This window comes from Homarus americanus, unplaced genomic scaffold, assembly GCF_018991925.1.
Source record: "Homarus americanus isolate GMGI-L3 unplaced genomic scaffold, GMGI_Hamer_2.0 scaffold9158, whole genome shotgun sequence".
NCBI lineage: Eukaryota > Metazoa > Arthropoda > Malacostraca > Decapoda > Nephropidae > Homarus > Homarus americanus.
The window spans coordinates 1-15,357 of record NW_024729378.1 but is presented as its reverse complement, the minus strand read 5'-3'; the positions used below and the strand labels follow the sequence as shown (position 1 = coordinate 15,357).

The 15,357-nt window shown below is 47.1% G+C and overlaps 1 pseudogene; it reads right to left on the bottom strand.

The window, feature by feature from the left end:
* Nucleotides 1-2,181: 2,181 nt before the first annotated feature.
* LOC121866714 lies at nucleotides 2,182-14,173 on the bottom strand (annotated as a pseudogene).
* Between the last annotated feature and the right edge of the window lie 1,184 nt (nucleotides 14,174-15,357).

Below are 15,357 nucleotides of genomic sequence, written 5' to 3'. Positions count from 1 at the left end.
CCTGCCTGCCTGTGTGATGTAGTCGTGGCCAGAATTAGGTTAGGATACAGACACATCTGGCTAGTTAGTAACGCTGTACCCATACCGGAACACTCAGCATGTAAACTTGGTGATACACCTTTAAAGCACTACTATATTATTGAATGGGACACTGTCAAAGACTTCAGGCCACCTCACTTATTGTATCTTGAACTATGTCATTACTTCATTGAGGACATTACATTCTTGCTGTTTATCCCAAATTGGCTAGCTTGCCCACACTGATTAGTCTACAATTACAATATGACTCCAATGTATGCTGCTGGTAAATGTGTACTGTCAATGAACCAGAGTGAAAATAAGGTCGCCTCCCTTGCTGCTGCTTCTGCGCCCTTCTAAGTCCCGTTTAAGTCCCCCACCCCAGGCCCCCACAACCGCCCTTCACATCTACACCATTCTAAAACAATTTCACTCAATTTCCACAGAGTGTTATCCTGCAAAACGTTGATGTCGTATATTTCTCTCTTTAAGTGATATCCTGTGGCTCCGAAAGGAGCCTGTTTGGTTAGGTTGTCTTGTGTGAACGAACCTTGGGTTCTTATTTCTTCTCTGTCTTCTTGGGGAGGAGCACAGCTTGGATGTTAGGAAGGACACCCCCTTGGGCAATGGTGACTCCAGACAGGAGCTTGTTCAGCTCCTCGTCATTGCGAATGGCAAGCTGAAGATGACGCGGGATAATGCGGGTCTTCTTGTTGTCGCGGGCGGCGTTACCGGCCAGCTCGAGCACTTCTGCTGCCAGGTACTCCATGACGGCTGCAAGGGACACAGGTGCACCTGCACCAACACGCTCAGCATAGTTGCCTTTACGCAAGAGACGGTGGATCCTACCCACGGGGAACTGGAGTCCGGCCCTGCTAGAACGGGACTTTGACTTGCCCTTCACCTTGCCTCCCTTGCCGCGTCCTGACATGTTGCTGCTGCTGCTTTTCGTGATAGGAGTTAAATTTCCGCCCGCCACCTTGGTCTTTTATACCAAGCTCAGGATCAGGCCAGGTGGCCGTCTCGCGGACCCAACCAATGTAAGAGAGCCGTAGCTGCAGCCAGTCTGATCCTGAGCGGCCCGCTCGGTATATAAGGAAAAGTTAGTCGGGCCAGTTTTCAATTCTCTCGCTCCGCGCCACGAGTAACTGTGCCGCCATGCCTCCCAAAACTTCCGGAAAGGCTGCCAAGAAGGCTGGAAAGGCCCAGAAGGCCATTGCCAAGGGTGACAAGAAGAAGAAGCGCAGGAGGAAGGAAAGCTACAGCATCTACATCTACAAGGTACTGAAGCAAGTGCACCCCGACACAGGAGTCTCCTCCAAAGCTATGTCCATCATGAACTCTTTCGTGAACGACATCTTCGAGCGCATCGCTGCCGAAGCTTCCCGCCTGGCGCACTACAACAAACGCTCCACCATTACAAGTCGGGAAATCCAGACAGCTGTCCGACTCTTGCTGCCCGGTGAACTGGCCAAGCATGCCGTGTCTGAGGGCACCAAGGCTGTCACCAAGTACACCTCTTCCAAGTAAGAGGTTACTTGTGCACAACAAACACGCCATCCCACTACTACAACTTAATCGGCTCCATCGGAGCCACAGTTACATGTTAAAGAGACAGTTACCGACAGTGATATATTGAGAGGGAAATAAAAAAAAAAAATTATAATAATCTGCATTCTCTATTGGCGTAGAAACAGGACTAAATCGAAACATAATAAATAAATAAATAAATTCTGCGTGGAGTACTTTTACACCCACTGCAAAGTGACATACATGGAGTGTGTTTGGGCTTCATTTCATGTTTGCAGCACGCCTATTTCATGTAAACAATTTATTTTATTTTATTGTATTTTATTGTATTTTCTTTTATTTTATTTATTTATTTACTTACTTATTCTTTATACATTTATTTGTTACTAGCTCTTGTTTGTTGCACCCACCCACCTCCCGAATTGATGACCTACTATACATTCGTGCCTGCACGAATGTTACCAACTTACCGTTAGGCGATTTGGGTAACCGAAATTAACGCTCTCCTACCACCAACCATTTCGATTGTCATGAAAATTATCTTCAGAACAGTTCTTTGGCCCTGAGAAGGGCCGAGTTATAGATGTCTGGTAGGTTTTGTTGTGCTTTTTCTTTTTCCCCAAGGAAGAGGACTTAAGCACGCTCTCCGCGGATGCGCCGGGCCAGCTGGATGTCCTTGGGCATGATGGTAACGCGCTTGGCGTGAATGGCACACAGGTTGGTGTCCTCGAAAAGACCCACCAGGTAAGCCTCAGAGGCTTCCTGCAGAGCCATGACGGCAGACGACTGGAAGCGCAGGTCAGTCTTGAAATCCTGGGCGATCTCACGCACCAGGCGCTGGAAGGGCAGCTTCCTGATGAGTAGCTCTGTGCTCTTCTGGTAACGACGGATCTCACGAAGGGCGACGGTTCCGGGCCTGTAACGATGGGGCTTCTTGACACCACCGGTGGCTGGGGCGGACTTGCGAGCTGCCTTGGTGGCAAGCTGCTTCCGTGGAGCCTTGCCTCCAGTGGACTTGCGGGCAGTCTGTTTAGTACGGGCCATCTCGACGACGAAATAGTAAATACGGGCGGCCTGGCAGGCGGGCGGGCTTATATACAGACATTCTCCACCTCAGTGGCCACCTCATTGGCCACGAGTGCCGCATGCGTCATCCGCAAGCTACGCCCCACCTCCAAGAGGGAGGGACGGCCTTGGATGAACGATACTACCGCTGCGTCCACAGCACGCCACCTACTCCCACCAAACCGTGGGCGAAGCCACACCAGGACCACCTGTAGTAGCAACCACAACAACATGACTGGACGAGGCAAAGGAGGCAAGGGACTTGGAAAGGGTGGCGCCAAGCGTCATCGTAAGGTGCTTCGTGACAACATCCAGGGTATCACCAAGCCCGCCATTCGTCGTCTAGCTCGGCGTGGAGGTGTTAAACGTATATCCGGCCTCATCTACGAGGAGACCCGCGGCGTCCTCAAGGTGTTTCTGGAGAACGTCATCCGTGACGCCGTCACCTACACCGAGCACGCAAAAAGGAAGACCGTCACCGCCATGGATGTGGTGTATGCCCTGAAACGGCAGGGCCGCACCCTTTATGGTTTTGGTGGTTAATCAACCTGATGGACGGGCGCACACCACCCACCACCACCACGACAAACAAATATACGGACCTAATTTTAGGTCCACATTTAAATCGCTAAAGAGTTGGTTAGACACTGAGTAAATCTTTGAAAATATATCCAATAACATGATCCTCTCTAATTCTGGACTTGTGGTATGAGTATAGGTTGTGCGTGAACGTGTTGGAACCACTTCCTAGTAATTGTCAGTCAGTCAGTCAACATTCACCTAACCTCCAGGTACCTCACCTAACTTCCTGTAGCGTCACCGAACCTCACGAAATGTAACCCAATGTAGTTTATAATCTATCCTAACATGACATAACATAACCACGCACTATATTACTTCGGTAAGAGTAATGAGTTTTAATACGCAAAGTTGCAGTTATCATTCATTCATACATACATACATACATACATACATAACATGCTAGTGGCAGGGGGGATTGAAGTGAATTTTAGGAGGATAGAATAGGTGCAGTGGCTAAACAGCGCTTGCGTGAGGGACTTTAAGCAGCAACTCGCCTGGATGCGGCAGGATAGAGTCAGGTCAAGCGTCCGGTGCATGTTGGGTTCCGCCATGGTTTCTCAGTGTTTGGTCGGCTTGATTGTGTGTGTGTTGTTTTCTTGTTTGGAGGAAATGTCTTGGTATTCTTCTTCTTAGCTTGAAGTTGATTTTCTTCTAACTCTTCTCCTCTTGTTGTTCGTCTTCCTCGTGTCTGCTATCATTCTGTAAAGACTCTATATATGTATGTAGGTATGAGTGAGTAACAGTTGCCGGTTACAGTGATACTTCATATTCGCTGGTGTTGTACTGTATGGCTTCGGTATTTCTTAATATACAAACGGCACCGTTAGGTGATTGAGGTATTTAAAAACCAGCCTACATTACTTATATATAGACATAAATAATGTGGCTTGGACAATAATGACGACTACTCTCTCCTACCTTCCCCAAACAAGGGCTTTTCGAAAGTATACATTGGACACAAATGACTTAGTACATCATACATTGGTGGTTTAACAAAAGCCCTCATTAGAGAAAGGTGAAGGAGCACACAGTGAACATACAGATTGATGTTTGCACGCGTAGATAATGTAAGGTGAGATGTTAAACACCAGACACGTAGTGTAGTAACTCCCTCACAGATGGCGTTATGAGGGGCCTGATGATGTAGCAGTTACCTCACAGATGGTGTTATGAGGAACTTCACATGATGATGCTGTAGCAAAACATTCACTACGTGGTGTCGTAGCATCTTGGGGACACCACGTGGTCGACATGACTCACTCATTCAAGTGGGTGAGGTGTGGTCCCAGGCCTCTCTATCGTGGAGTCTCAGGGGAAGTATAACTGGGTACCTGGGACCTCACTGTGTGAAGGTGGTTAGCTAGCTTGGGTAAGACTCAACTGCCGAGTTGTTTTTCACTGAGTTAAGCACTGTTCACCACTATTCATCACTGGTTCCATTCCTTTGCCAAATGAGATAGTACCTTATGGCAAGAACTTGTTGATAGTCCGGTGGGGAGGAGGGTTCAGGGGAGTGAGTTGGTATCGGACAACATATAAATAATAATAATAATAATAATTAACGGTTTATTGAAAGTGCTTGGCAGCCAGAAGGCTGAAAATATACAGTTACATATTTGGGGAATGGGTTACGAATTACAAATAATATACAAGTAACATGAGTGACACAAATAAGACATATAATAACTAGCTGGGGAAAAGCTCAAACTACAGTTCATTTCAACATAGTGACAGTGCAAGGAGTAGTGTTTACTGGGAGTGAGTACACTGATTTATTACAAGTTATCGATAATTTTTACAATGGTTGGGACTGGGCTGTTCTTATAGCGATCAGTTCGTGCACGTATGGGCTGGGCTGGATGCGGTTGTGGTGTCGAAGAGCAATTCTCGGACTAGGGATCTCAGGTGGTAGTAGGAGCCGGTGTCGGGGATGGTGTAGAAGCTTCTTACCAAATTTGCAGATGAGGTCGTGGTGATGGTCAGTGAGAGTCTAAAGGGTCAGTGTGTTGAGCGCTTCTTGATATGTGGAGTAGGAAGGGTAGAGAATAATCTTGCATGGCCTCTTTTGCACTTTTTCGAGGTGTTTACGTTGTGTGGCATTTAGGGAGGAAGACCAGGTGGAGGAGGCATAGGTGAACTTGGGAAGTATGAATGTTGTGTAAACACTGAGGAGCTCGTGTGCAGGAACACCGAGGGACTTGAGTCGGCGTAGGAGGTGGAGACGGAAACTGGAGGATTTGATAACTTCACTGACGTGTGGTTTCTAATTTAGTTTGTTGTCTATATGTATGTATGTGTGTGTGTGTGTGTGTGTGTGTGTGTGTGTGTGTGTGTGTGTGTGTATACTACTGTACTTTTTAGATCCTCCTACGCAACCTAACCTATTATAGTTAAGTATAGTAGGCTATACACTATTTTGTTAGTATGTGTTATAAAATGAAATTGCATGTTATTATTATTAATATTATTATTATTAATATTATTATTATTATTATTATTATTAGTAGTAGTAGTAGTATTATTATTATTATTATTATTGTTATTATTATTACATGCTAATATAATACTAAGTTGCCCGCCAGATTTCCTCAGAGATGGGAGGAGCACATTGGCGGCGGTGTTGTTTATACTCCGCCCGATTACTGATTCCTATTCACCGAGCCAGAGCTGGCGGGCGGCGTGTTATGTGCCACGTTTTGTTTCCCATTGGGCGTACCGCTCAGCTGGGGAGTAGGAGATTTCATAAAAAGAAAGTTTGAGTGGAGAGCACACCTTTTCCTTCACATACAGTTATCTTAGACCATCTACTAGTATAATAGTTTGCACAAAAATACTCTACACTCTTTCTAGGTTATTGTTATGTTGTTTTTTTTTTTTTTTACTTCTCATCAGATTGTGCATTCAACTAATATACACTATTAGTGTGTTTATTATTATGTTTTATAGTATTATTTCGTATAATATTGGGTAACACAATTATAGTCACTAGTATAGTATATTATTGGGGGTTTATAGCAGTTTGTGGTCTAATAGTATCATGCTTTATGAGTGGTGTTCTATGTAGTGATGATTAGGCAATAAAATATGCTTTGGGTGTTTATAGCAGTTTTTGTGGTCTACTAGTATCATGCTTTGTGGGTGGTGTTCTATGTAGTGATGATTAGGCAATAAAATATGCTTTGGGTGTTTATAGCAGTTTTTGTGGTCTACTAGTATCATGCTTTATGGGTGGTGTTCTATGTAGTGATGATTAGGCCATAAAATATGCTTTTGGTTTATTGCTAACAAAATATACTTTGCTCTACCGCTGTCGTGCAAAACATGGTGAAACTTACATACACCGTTAATAAAGTATTCATGGAAGAAGAAGAAGAAGAAGAAGAAGAAGAAGAAGAAGTACGAGGAAGAATTGTGGAGGGAATGAACAGTGAGACAATGTAAAGCCTCCGGGATGGCGGCAGCGTTTCTGTTATTAATATATAATAAGACAATAGGAAAATATGTTGTTGTCTCTACCTGTATTATTACCTTTGCGATAGCATGGTTCAATTTGGGGAGGACAGAGGAAGGAGCAGGAGGTTAGGAAGGGAGAGATAGTGTCTGTGATCCTCGGGTCACCACTCCTCGGATTGTGTCAGTTCAAGTTTAGAAGCTCCAACAACTTTCCCTGAATACGAATTCGCAACCTTTCGATTTACAACAGGTACCTACTTACTGCTACAGTAGGTAGGTGAACAGGGACCAAGGGGGCTAGGAATAGTGTCCAAACAACTTGCTCCTGCCTGCCTGTGTGATGTAGTCGTGGCCAGAATTAGGTTAGGATACAGACACATCTGGCAAGTTAGTAACGCTGTACCCATACCGGAACACTCAGCATGTAAACTTTGTGATACACCTTTAAAGCACTATATTATTGAATGTGACACTGTCAAAGACTTCAGGCCACCTGACTTATTGTATCTTGAACTATGTCATTACTTCATTGAGGACATTACATTCTTGCTGTTTATCCCAAATTGGCTAGCTAGCCCACACTGATTAGTCTACAATTACAATATGACTCCAATGTATGCTGCTGGTAAATGTGTACTGTCAATGAACCAGAGTGAAAATAAGGTCGCCTCCCTGGCTCCTGCTGCTTCTTGCGCCCTTCTAAGTCCCGTTTAAGTCCCCCACCCCAGGCCCCCACAACCGCCCTTCACATCTACACCATTCTAAATCAATTTCACTCTATTTCCACAATACTATGCTAATTACACGTAAAATAGAGTGTTATCCTGCAAAACGTTGATGTCGTATATTTCTCTCTTTAAGTGATATCCTGTGGCTCCGAAAGGAGCCTGTTTGGTTAGGTTGTCTTGTGTGAACGAACCTTGGGTTCTTATTTCTTCTCTGTCTTCTTGGGGAGGAGCACAGCTTGGATGTTAGGAAGGACACCCCCTTGGGCAATGGTGACTCCAGACAGGAGCTTGTTCAGCTCCTCGTCATTGCGAATGGCAAGCTGAAGATGACGCGGGATAATGCGGGTCTTCCTGTTGTCGCGGGCGGCGTTACCGGCCAGCTCGAGCACTTCTGCTGCCAGGTACTCCATGACGGCTGCAAGGTACACAGGTGCACCTGCACCAACACGCTCAGCATAGTTGCCTTTACGCAAGAGACGGTGGATCCTACCCACGGGGAACTGGAGTCCGGCCCTGCTAGAACGGGACTTTGACTTGCCCTTCACCTTGCCTCCCTTGCCGCGTCCTGACATGTTGCTGCTGCTGCTTTCGTGACAGGAGTTAACCTCCGCCCGCCACCTTGGTCTTTTTTATACGCAAGCTCAGATCAGGCCAGGTACGTCTCGCGGACCCAACCAATGTAAGAGAGCCGTAGCTGCAGCCAGTCTGATCCTGAGCGGCCCGCTCGGTATATAAGGAAAAGTTAGTCGGGCCAGTTTTCAATTCTCTCGCTCCGCGCCACGAGTAACTGTGCCGCCATGCCTCCCAAAACTTCCGGAAAGGCTGCCAAGAAGGCTGGAAAGGCCCAGAAGGCCATTGCCAAGGGTGACAAGAAGAAGAAGCGCAGGAGGAAGGAAAGCTACAGCATCTACATCTACAAGGTACTGAAGCAAGTGCACCCCGCCACAGGAGTCTCCTCCAAAGCTATGTCCATCATGAACTCTTTCGTGAACGACATCTTCGAGCGCATCGCTGCCGAGGCTTCCCGCCTGGCGCACTACAACAAACGCTCCACCATTACAAGTCGGGAAATCCAGACAGCTGTCCGACTCTTGCTGCCCGGTGAACTGGCCAAGCATGCCGTGTCTGAGGGCACCAAGGCTGTCACCAAGTACACCTCTTCCAAGTAAGAGGTTACTTGTGCACAACAAACACGCCATCCCACTACTACAACTTAATCGGCTCCATCGGAGCCACAGTTACATGTTAAAGAGACAGTTACCGACAGTGATGTATTGAGAGGGAAATAAAAAAAAATATTTAATAATCTGCATTCTCTATTGGCGTAGAAACAGGACTAAATCGAAACATAATAAATAAATAAATAAATAAATTCTGCGTGGAGTAGTTTCACACCCACTGCAAAGTGACATACCTGGAGTGTGTTTGGGCTTCATTTCTTGTTTGCAGCACGCCTATAACATGTAAACAATTTATTTCATTTTATTTTATTGTATTTTCTTTTATTTTAGTTATTTATTTATTGTTTATATATTTATTTGTTACTAGCTCTTGTTTGTTGCACCCACCCACCTCCCGAATTGATGACCTACTATACAATCGTGCCTGCACGAATGTTACCAACTTACCGTTAGGCGATTTGGGTACCCGAAATTAACGCTCTCCTACCACCAACCATTTCGATTGTCATGAAAATTATCTTCAGAACAGTTCTTTGGCCCTGAGAAGGGCCGAGTTATAGATGTCTGGTAGGTTTTGTTGTGCTTTTTGTTTTTCCCCAAGGAAGAGGACTTAAGCACGCTCTCCGCGGATGCGCCGGGCCAGCTGGATGTCCTTGGGCATGATGGTAACGCGCTTGGCGTGAATGGCACACAGGTTGGTGTCCTCGAAAAGACACACCAGGTAAGCCTCAGAGGCTTCCTGCAGAGCCATGACGGCAGACGACTGGAAGCGCAGGTCAGTCTTGAACTTGGCGATCTCACGACCAGGCGCTGGAAGGGCAGCTTCCTGACGAGCAGTTTCTGTGCTCTTCTGGCAACGACGGATCTCACGTAAGGGCGACGGTTCCGGGCCTGTAACGATAGTTTTGACACTACCGGTGGCTGGGCGGACTTGCGGAAGGCCTTGCGGCAAGTTGCTCAGGAGCCTGCTCCAGTGACTTGGCAGTCTGTTTAGTACGGGCCATCTCGACGACGAAATAGTAAATACGGGCGGCCTGGTTGTTGTTGTTGTATAGATTGTCGGACCGTAGTCCGACACGGGCCTTTGCCTATAGGCGGCCCGTTTGGTGGTTCCGGCTGGAGCTCCAGGAGCAGCCAGACCGGATTGGGATTGGAGGTGGTCCCACCTGCAGATTGGAGGGATACTGCAGGTTGCAAGTGTGAGCGGACCCCCGATCAGTGGACGCTTACCACCAGCCCCCACTCTTGGACGTGGTCAGCTTCGGAGTGGCGCGCCCCCCGAACTGGGGTCTGCACTTGCTGGGAGAGGATGCTTTCTAAGCTATCTGGGTGGTGGGTATCGTGTGATGACCCGGAGTAGGTGGTGAATGTGGTCTGTATGGGCCTTTCGGGTTAGAGTGGCTGCTGGTGTTGTGTGTGTTTCTTGGGAGATTTGAGTTCTGTTTCGGAGGCTTTGTGTGACCTCGCAATCGAGGAGATAGTGTTCAAGTGGGTTGGCTGCTGGCTCCTGACAGTAGGTGCATTCCATGACGTCATTTCCGATCATCTGCCAGGAGCACTTGTACCCTAGTCGTAGTCGGTGAAGGCTGACTTGGGTTTGTCTTGGAGTTTTCTTGTCTGCGAAAGGTGGTTCCCCTTTTGTGGCCGCCAGGTACCATTTGGCTGATTGGGAACCAGCGTTGAGTGCATGAAGGAAGCTCTTTTGATGTGGAGCTTGGTAGTCTTTCTGAGGTGATTCTTGATCTGTTGCACACTTGCTGGAACTTGGATGTGTACGGTACTGGAGCGTGTAGCTGCCTTGGCTGCTTCGTCTGCCACGTCGTTTCCTCCGATCCCTACATGACTGGGAATCCAGTGTAAGACGACTGGTCGGTTTTGGCTTTGGAATTCCTGTAGCTGAAAAGGAGGACTCGATTACTGATTCCTATTCACCGAGCCAGAGCTGGCGGGCGGCGTGTTATGTGCCACGTTTTGTTTCCCATTGGGCGTACCGCTCAGCTGGGGAGTAGGAGATTTCATTAAAGAAAGTTTTGAGTGAGAGCACACCTTTTCTTCACATACAGTTATCTTTAGACTATCTAATAGTATAATAGTTTGCACAAAAATATTTACACTTTTCTAGGTTATTGTTATGTTGTTTTTTTTTTTACTCTCATCAGATTGTGCATTCAACTAATATACACTATTAGTGTGTTTATTATTATGTTTTATAGTATTATTTCGTATAATATTGGGTAACACAATTAGAGTCACTAGTATAGTATATTATTGTGGTTTATAGCAGTTTGTGGTCTAATAGTATCATGCTTTATGAGTGGTGTTCTATGTAGTGATGATTAGGCAATAAAATATGCTTTGGGTGTTTATAGCAGTTTTTGTGGTCTACTAGTATCATGCTTTATGGGTGGTGTTCTATGTAGTGATGATTAGGCCATAAAATATGCTTTTGGTTTATTGCTAACAAAATATACTTTGCTCTACCGCTGTAGTGAAAAACATGGTGAAACTTACATACACCGTTAATAAAGTATTGATGGAAGAAGAAGAAGAAGAAGAAGAAGAAGAAGAAGAAGAAGAAGAAGAAGAAGAAGAAGAAGTAAGAGGAAGAATTGTGGAGGGAATGAACAGTGAGACAATGTAAAGCCTCCGGGATGGCGGCAGCGTTTCTGTTATTAATATATAATAAGACAATAGGAAAATATGTTGTTGTCTCTACCTGTATTATTACCTTTGCGATAGCATGGTTCAATTTGGGGAGGACAGAGGAAGGAGCAGGAGGTTAGGAAGGGAGAGATAGTGTCTGTGATCCTCGGGTCACCACTCCTCGGATTGTGTCAGTTCAAGTTTAGAAGCTCCAACAACTTTCCCTGAATACGAATTGGCAACCTTTCGATTTACAACAGGTACCTACTTACTGCTACAGTAGGTAGGTGAACAGGGACCAAGGGGGCTAGGAAGAGTGTCCAAACAACTTGCTCCTGCCTGCCTGTGTGATGTAGTCGTGGCCAGAATTAGGTTAGGATACAGACACATCTGGCTAGTTAGTAACGCTGTACCCATACCGGAACACTCAGCATGTAAACTTTGTGATACACCTTTAAAGCACTATATTATTGAATGTGACACTGTCAAAGACTTCAGGCCACCTCACTTATTGTATCTTGAACTATGTCATTACTTCATTGAGGACATTACATTCTTGCTGTTTATCCCAAATTGGCTAGCTAGCCCACACTGATTAGTCTACAATTACAATATGACTCCAATGTATGCTGCTGGTAAATGTGTACTGTCAATGAACCAGAGTGAAAATAAGGTCGCCTCCCTGGCTCCTGCTGCTTCTTGCGCCCTTCTAAGTCCCGTTTAAGTCCCCCACCCCAGGCCCCCGCAGTACCCCTTCACATCTACAACATTCAAAAACAATTTCACTCAATTTCCACAATACTATGCTAATTACACGTAAAATAGAGTGTTATCCTGCAAAACGTTGATGTCGTATATTTCTCTCTTTAAGTGATATCCTGTGGCTCCGAAAGGAGCCTGTTTGGTTAGGTTGTCTTGTGTGAACGACCCTTGGGTTCTTATTTCTTCTCTGTCTTCTGGGGGAGGAGCACAGCTTGGATGTTAGGAAGGACACCCCCTTGGGCAATGGTGACTCCAGACAGGAGCTTGTTCAGCTCCTCGTCATTGCGAATGGCAAGCTGAAGATGACGCGGGATAATGCGGGTCTTCTTGTTGTCGCGGGCGGCGTTACCGGCCAGCTCGAGCACTTCTGCTGCCAGGTACTCCATGACGGCTGCAAGGTACACAGGGGCACCTGCACCAACACGCTCAGCATAGTTGCCTTTACGCAAGAGACGGTGGATCCTACCCACGGGGAACTGGAGTCCGGCCCTGCTAGAACGGGACTTTGACTTGCCCTTCACCTTGCCTCCCTTGCCGCGTCCTGACATGTTGCTGCTGCTGCTTTTCGTGATCGGAGTTAAATTTCCGCCCGCCACCTTGGTCTTTTATACTGCTTCAGGATCAGGCCAGGTGGGTTGTCCTGCGGACCCAAATCCAATGTGAAGAGAGCCGGTAGCTGCAGCCAGTTCGATCCTGAGCGGCCCGCTCGGTATATAAGGAAAAGGTAGTCGGGCCAGTTTTCAATTCTCGCGCTCCGCGCCACGAGTAACTGTGCCGCCATGCCTCCCAAAACTTCCGGAAAGGCTGCCAAGAAGGCTGGAAAGGCCCAGAAGGCCATTGCCAAGGGTGACAAGAAGAAGAAGCGCAGGAGGAAGGAAAGCTACAGCATCTACATCTACAAGGTACTGAAGCAAGTGCACCCCGACACAGGAGTCTCCTCCAAAGCTATGTCCATCATGAACTCTTTCGTGACCGACATCTTCGAGCGCATCGCTGCCGAGGCTTCCCGCCTGGCGCACTACAACAAACGCTCCACCATTACAAGTCGGGAAATCCAGACAGCTGTCCGACTCTTGCTGCCCGGTGAACTGGCCAAGCATGCCGTGTCTGAGGGCACCAAGGCTGTCACCAAGTACACCTCTTCCAAGTAAGAGGTTACTTGTGCACAACAAACACGCCATCCCACAACTACAACTTAATCGGCTCCTTCGGAGCCACAGTTACATGTTAAAGAGACAGTTACCGACAGTGATATATTGAGAGGGAAATAAATAAAAAAAAATTATAATAATCTGCATTCTCTATTGGCGTAGAAACAGGACTAAATCGAAACATTATAAATAAATAAATAAATTCTGCGTGGAGTACTTTTACACCCACTGCAAAGTGACATACATGGAGTGTGTTTGGGTTTCATTTCTTGTTTGCAGCAAGCCTATTTCATGTAAACAATTTATTTTATTTTATTTTATTTTTTTATTGCATTTTTCTTTTTTATTTTATTTTATTTATTTACTTTACTTATTCTTTATACATTTATTTGTTACTAGCTCTGCTTGCTGTGCGTTCCCACTCCACCTCCCCGAATTTATAGATTTTACTACATTCGTAGGGTTTGCACGACTGTTACCAACTTACCGTTAGGCGATTTGGGTAACCGAAATTAACGCTCTCCTACCACCAACCATTTCGATTGTCATGAAAATTATCTTCAGAACAGTTCTTTGGCCCTGAAAAGGGCCGAGTTATAGATGTCTGGTACGTTTTGTTGTGCTTTTTCTTTTTCCCCAAGGAAGAGGACTTAAGCACGCTCTCCGCGGATGCGCCGGGCCAGCTGGATGTCCTTGGGCATGATGGTAACGCGCTTGGCGTGAATGGCATGCGCTTGGTAGTCTCGAAAGACTCCAGACCAGGTAAGCCTCGCAGAAGCTCGTAGAGCTATGACGGCAGACGACTGGAAGCGAGGTCAGTCTTGAAATCCTGGGCGATCTCACGCGACCAGGCGCTGGAAGGGCAGCTTCTCTGATGAGCAGCTCTTGTGCTCTTCCGGTAACGACGATCTCAATGGCGGGCGACGTTCCGCCTGTAACGATGGGGCTTCTTGACACCACCGGTGGCTGGGGCGGACTTGCGAGCTGCCTTGGTGGCAAGCTGCTTCCGTGGAGCCTTGCCTCCAGTGGACTTGCGGGCAGTCTGTTTAGTACGGGCCATCTCGACGACGAAATAGTAAATACGGGCGGCCTGGCAGGCGGGCGGGCTTATATACAGACATTCTCCACCTCAGTGGCCACCTCATTGGCCACGAGTGCCGCATGCGTCATCCGCAAGCTACGCCCCACCTCCAAGAGGGAGGGACGGCCTTGGATGAACGATACTACCGCTGCGTCCACAGCACGCCACCTACTCCCACCAAACCGTGGGCGAAGCCATCACACTCTCTCTCCCTCACCATGAACGGATACGAGTTTGTTAACGTGGCGCGGATACGTCCGGACACGCCGATCTGCCCCAAGAAACTAAACCTCCTAGTTCTCCAGAAGTTTTTCGAAGCTAATGGGATCGTGGGGGTCACCAAGGTAGAACGCCTAAAGCTCCATGGTGACATCAAGATCACCTTCGCCGAGATGGGCATGCCCGCTCAACTCGCGGAGATCCCAGACATCAACGGCATTCCTTTTAAAATGTTTGCCTTCATGTGGGACAACTTGAAGCTGGGTGTAATCTCCCACGCCGAAATTGCCCACATGGACAAAGCAGAGCTGAGTGAGCTCCTCAAGGAGCAGCAGCTCCAAGTTGTGAAGAAGCTGTCCGACACCACTGCCCTCATCGGACACCACTCCACCCTACCCAAGGAAGCTCAACTGGCGCGGGTAACTATGCCAGTCAAGCCCTACTGCAGACCGAAACGGTGTTACAAATGCCAGCACTATGGACACACTGTAAACAAGTGTGAGGCGCAGGAAGACACCTGCTCCATGTGTGGCAGCCCTGGACACCGCTACACGGTCTGCCCCAACACAGAGAAAAAATGCGCTGCCTGTGGTGGCCCACACTCCTCCGCCGACCGGACCTGTCCCAGATGGAAGGAGGAATGCAGGGTAGCCAAGGCTCGTCTTGAGAAAAAACTGAGCTACAAAGAGGCCCTCCTTGCTGTACGCTCCCAAGAAAAGAAAAAACCAGCAGCAAAGAAAAACCAAGAAAAGAAAACTCAACAGAAGCAGCCCACCACACAGAACCAAGAACACCACGTGGCCCGTGGTGCTGAAGCCCACGCGGCCAGTGGTGCTGAAGCCCACGTGGTCAACCTCTCCCTCTCTGAATTCTTCCACACCTATGAGGACTTAAAATACGAGGAAGACGAACAAGAAGACCCAAACACAAACGAATGGACAATT